Raw genomic sequence first — 5,613 nt, 5'->3', positions numbered from 1 at the left:
GGGAGGCTGAAGCAGTATATAATGAGACTCTGTCTAAAAAAAAATCACATACACACAAGAACATACACATATAGATAAATACAAAGTAATGCAGTAAAGTGACAGATTCATTTAAAATATTTTAATTATATGTGTGATTTTTTTTTTTACCCTGGTCGTGAGAGCATATCTCTCTTCCTATATTTTGAAAGATAGGAACTCTGTGTTCATTTGTTTTATCTTCTTGTGTAGACCATGATGTAACATTAAAATTACAATGTTCAATAACATTCACATAATTTGTGTTAATCTTGACTTTTCAAACATAAAATAGTGTTGATCCAATTGTTCAAACAGGGCTGTACAGGACTGTTTCATATGTGTGTTAAAACCACTGAGGAACAGAAAACTTCATCAACCTATTTCAAAATTGATATTTTCTACTTTAACATGTTTTCTGAAATCTACTCCCATAAATATGTATCACCTGCAGCATATGGACTGTGACTATTTCAAACCAGTAGGTGCCACAAAAATACACAACAAACAGATAAAGCTCCTGTGGTTATAACAAAAGAAACTAGCCAGCAAATGCATGAACATCTCACATCATGGCAAGGGCAAATCAATGAAGAAAATCATAGCAAGAGGAGAGTCATGCAACTGACAATAGTAGAAAACATGCTTCTAGTCAACTTTTCTGTGGAGACTAACTAGTAAAAGTCAAAAAGCTATTTTAAAAGGTATGTATGTGGAATACCAAGAGACTAAGGATTATAACGCAGAGATCCCAGAGAGAATAGAAGTCATTGATTCCATTTTTCAGTATGGATTTTATCACCAAGAAATTTGATATCTCAGACTGAGACTAGAAATTTATAAATGTGAATAGAACTTTTAGTACACTCATGAACATAGAAAACAAGACATGTCATTCATGGCCTTTTAAAAAGGATTGACCCCGACAAAGACCTTAACAGACACTCTCAGCAAAGGAGATAAATATATGGTGAATAAGCATATGGAAAGATGCTCCCGAAAAGTTCATGCTAAAAAAAATAATGAGGAGCCAGCAGATGACATAATGGTTATGTTGCTGGACTCCCATATGGTTGTCCATGGTTTGAGTCCGAGACCAGGCAGCTTAAAACTCACCTGGGTCCACCCACTGTGGAGAACAATATGGAGATTTCTCAAAGATCTACAACTAGAACTACCATATGATCCAGCAATTCCACTCCTGGATATCTATTCAGGGGACTGGAGTATGCTCAGTGGGGAAAGTGCTTACATATCAATGTTTATTGTGGCATTTTTTACATTTGGTAAGACATAAAACCAACCCAAATGCCCACAAACAGATGAATGAATTGAAAAGATGTGGTGCATATACTCTATGGAATACTATTCAGTTATTAAAAAATAACAAGACCCTGACATTTGATAAAAAGTGGTTGGATATGAAATATTTATTATTGAGTTCAGCAAGCCAGGCTATCAAAGAAAGACATTGTATGTATCCATTGTATATACTGACTGTTCCCACTCTATGGTAAATACTGAAAGATTGCAGGACATTAAAGAATTGAAAGTAGTTATTGACAGTGGAGACAGTGTGGAAGAAGGGTTGGAAAGGGGAAGAGTATAGAAAGTAAATTAGGGAGAAAAAAATAGTCAAGACATTTGTAGTACATGGTAATGGTTTATTACTTGTTGTTGATAGTGTGTATAGTATTCTCAACTGGACTGCTCTGACATGTATTTCATGTTGGGTAAACTCTCTTGCAAGCGAAATGGTGTATAGTGATATAATGTATAAAAATAATAATAATAAAATAAAAATTAAAATACACCAGTATGTGCATGTGTGCCCAAAATCCTGAGAGGAGAATGGAAGAGAAGGGAGTATGGTGTGATCATCTCTCCTGGGGGGTTATTCTTGCTGTCTCTGTCTTTCTCTGTCTGTCCACTGAGTACAAGCACCCTATAACCAAAACCCTCTCTCTAAAAACCACCATAGCAACAACAATAATAAGAGACTGAGAGTCTAGTCTAGGCAGGCAAAGAGTCGGGTAAGTAACAGTTGTCAGTGTAAGGGTCAATTCGTTGCTCAGAAGGGACCACCTTCACCCACGGTGATGGTGGTTAGTTAATAAGATGAACAAAGATGCACCTATGAGAGCAGTGATTAACCAAAGTTGATAGAACCCACAGAAAGAGAACACCTCAAAGAGTTGCTAAGAGTTAAATTAATTGAATGTGGCTTGAAGGCTCAATTGAAGGCCCACTAGGAAGAGGTAATTAAAGTAAAAGGATTAGAACACATTATTGTTGAGGTCTTGGTGACTGAAATCACTCCAGAACGCAGAGTCATGGTACCTGATGGTGTAAAGAAGGAGCTTCCACAAAGAATAAGAACATTACTTACTCAGCATGCCAGCCTTTAAGATTAAATTAGATTGTGTTGTCCTGTCGTATATAGTGAAAGTAAAACTTGTCATAAATTAGAAATCAATTTCCCAAAATAAAACATTTTTTATGATGATATTAATTTTCCCCTAAATATATTATTGTAATAAATGAATGAATAAAAAAAAGATCAGATACCACTGTACTTCAATTAGACCAGCCAAAATCCAGAACACTGACAGCACCAAATGCTGCTAAAAATGTGGAGAAATGGGAACTGTCAGTCACTGAGTGGGAATGCAAAATGACACATCTTGGGATAGCTTGGTGGTTTCTTTCAAAATATGATCTTACCTTGCAACCCAACATTCATTTTTTTTGTTTATCCAAAGCATTGAAAACTTATGCTCTTTCTTATATTAGCACATAGATATTTATAGAAGCTTTATTCATAATTTCCAAAACTAGAAATTTACCAAGATGTTCTTGAATAGGTGAATGGATAAATAAAATGTGATACATCCAGACAAAGGATGATTCAGAGATTTAAAAAAAAATGATTTATGAAATCATGAAAAGATGCAGAGGAACATAAAATGTGTATTACTAAGAAAAAGAAGCTAATTTAAAAGGCTACCCAGTATATGATTTCAGCTATATGACATTCTGAAAAGGGTAAAACTAAGGGAACAGAAAGGTAATTAGGGATTTCTAACGTTTGGGACGGATGAAAAGAGGATTGCAATACACAGAGAATAGAGGGCTTTAGAGCATTAAAAATGCTCTGTGTGATACTATAATGGTGAATATATATCACTATACAGTTACTAAAATCTACAATTCCAAGATTCAACTCTAATGTAAACTGTGGACTCAGGTGATTATACTGTGTCAGTGTAGGTTCAATTGTAACAAATGCACCCCACTGGTGGGAAATGTTAATATGTATATGAGTGGGGACAGATAATATATAAGAAATCTCTGCAAATTTCTCTTTTGCTGTGAACCTATATTTCATCTAAAAAGTTAAAACCTTGGGCCAGCAGGTGGCATGGAAGTTAAAGTACTGAATCCCATGTGGCTGAAAGCGTTCGTGGTAGGTTCTGAATCTGGCAGCTTGAGGATCATGCCAAGCACACGTGCATAAATACATGCCCAAAATTCCAAGAGGAGAATAAAGAAGAAACAGCTGTGGCATGGACATCATCCCGGGTGTGTGTGTGTGTGTGTGGGGTTCTTGCACACACACTATATAGAAAAACAAAAACAGAAAAACGGTTCATGATAATGACCCCAGGCTTTTAGCTGGGACCATTTAAAAATCTGCACTATAGAATAACAGTAATTGAGGAATTGGCCACTCCTGGAAGACAAAGAGGTCAAATTCAAATTATTTCAATTTGCATTTGGAATAAAATAGAATATCCATATTCATATACTTTTTAGAATCCAAGAAAACATGTCCACTTAGTAGCTTGGGATTTTTTTTTCGTCTATGTAATCTAAAACAATAAACAAGACAAGTACTGACCAAAAACATGTAATTGACAATAAAAACAAATCCATTGACTATCCAGATATGCTAGGACTTTAAAACAATTATAATTAAATTTGCAAGCAATTAAATCACACAGTTTAAGGTTCAAGAAATAATTTTAAAAGCATTTAAAAATCTAATGGAATATCTAAAAATGAAAGCAGCACTAACTGAACATATGACTTATCTGGATGGTGGAGAATGAGTCAATTACAAGATACGTCAATAGAAAATGTAAACTACGAAGTGCAGAATGACAAAATAAAGAAAGCACATAAAATAGTGCAAGATCTATAGTTAGATAAAATTTTAGTAAGTATGTAATCAGAGTCCAAAAGATGAGCATAAAGATGGGTTGAGAAAATATATAGAGAAATTGTAGCTAAGAGTTTTCTAAACTATCCAGAACAACTCCAAAGAAAAAAAGTGAGAGAGAGAGAGAGGAGAGAGAGAGAAAGAGAGAACATATAAACATTTGGCAAATGTATTGAAAAACAAAAAGACAAGGGACCAGCAGATGGCATAATGGTTACATCACTGGACTCCCACAAAGTCAAGTTCAGGACCTAGTGGCTTAAAACTCACACCGGGCATGTGTGACTGTGTGCCAAAAATCCCAAGAGGAGAATGGAGGAGAATGGATTGTGGCATGGCCACCTGTCCTAGGGGGAGATTGCTTGTTTTCTGTCTCTCTGGAGAGCACATATGCCCTATAGCAAAAAGCTCTCAGACAAAAAAAGAAAAAGACAAAAAATGTAGCCAAGAATGAAGACATATTGTCCTCAAAAGAACAAAACTAAACTAAGGGAAACATCTATTGCTTATTTCATGAAGCAAGGAATGATATTACAAAGTATTTGAAAAAAAAAACTGGCAAATTAGAATTCCATACTCAAAAGAAATATTTATTTTGGGGGCTAGGTGGCAAATAATGTGAGATTTCATAACAGAGATGTAAGAAGAAATAATAATGATGTAAATATTTGTAAATCTAAATATAAATCACTGGCATAAGCAATGCAAAAACACTCATGGCATGTCAAATGCACAAAATTGAATATGTGACAACAATCATACAAAATGCAAGAAGAAGATAAATAGAATTATAATATCCTAGTATTCTTCATCATCAGAGAAGTGATGAAATTATATTAACACAATAAATAGCTAAAAAACTAACAGAGGAGAAAATAAAGAACACTTAATGAATGTCAAGTAATTTTAAAAATATAACCAAAAAGAGTCCTTAAGGGAAAAAGGGAGCAAAGGTAGGCATTAAATAAACAAAGCACATGGTAAAAATTTACCTAAACTCCAATTCATCAGTAAATAACAGAATGAAGAATATAGTTAAAAGACAAAATATTTCTGCCTGAAAAAAATATTATTTACTACTAACAATATTTACAGGAAAAATATAAGACTATGTAAGATTGGCAATAAAGGGAACCAGCCGTTAGTGTAATGGCTATGTCGCTGGACTCCGACGTAGTTGATCATGGTTTGCGTCCTGGACCCGGTGGCTTAAAACTCACACCGGGCATGTGTGCGTGCGTGCCCAAGATCCCGAGAGGAGAAGGGATTGCGGCGTGACCATCCCCCCTGGGGGGTGATTTCTCGCTTTCTGTCTCTATGTCTCTCTCTGTCTGTCTGGCGAGCGCACGCGCCCTATAGTAAAAAAAATCTCT

The 5,613-nt window shown here is 35.2% G+C and overlaps 1 pseudogene; it reads left to right on the top strand.

Annotated features, from left to right (window-relative positions):
• The first annotated feature begins 2,130 nt into the window (after nucleotides 1-2,130).
• Nucleotides 2,131-2,426, top strand: LOC102497378 (transcription and mRNA export factor ENY2 pseudogene; annotated as a pseudogene).
• Nucleotides 2,427-5,613: the final 3,187 nt, after the last annotated feature.

This window comes from Tupaia chinensis, unplaced genomic scaffold (genome assembly GCF_000334495.1).
Source record: "Tupaia chinensis unplaced genomic scaffold, TupChi_1.0 Scaffold000237_1, whole genome shotgun sequence".
Classification (NCBI taxonomy): Eukaryota; Metazoa; Chordata; class Mammalia; order Scandentia; family Tupaiidae; genus Tupaia; species Tupaia belangeri.
This window is presented reverse-complemented; position numbering and strand designations above follow the sequence as displayed.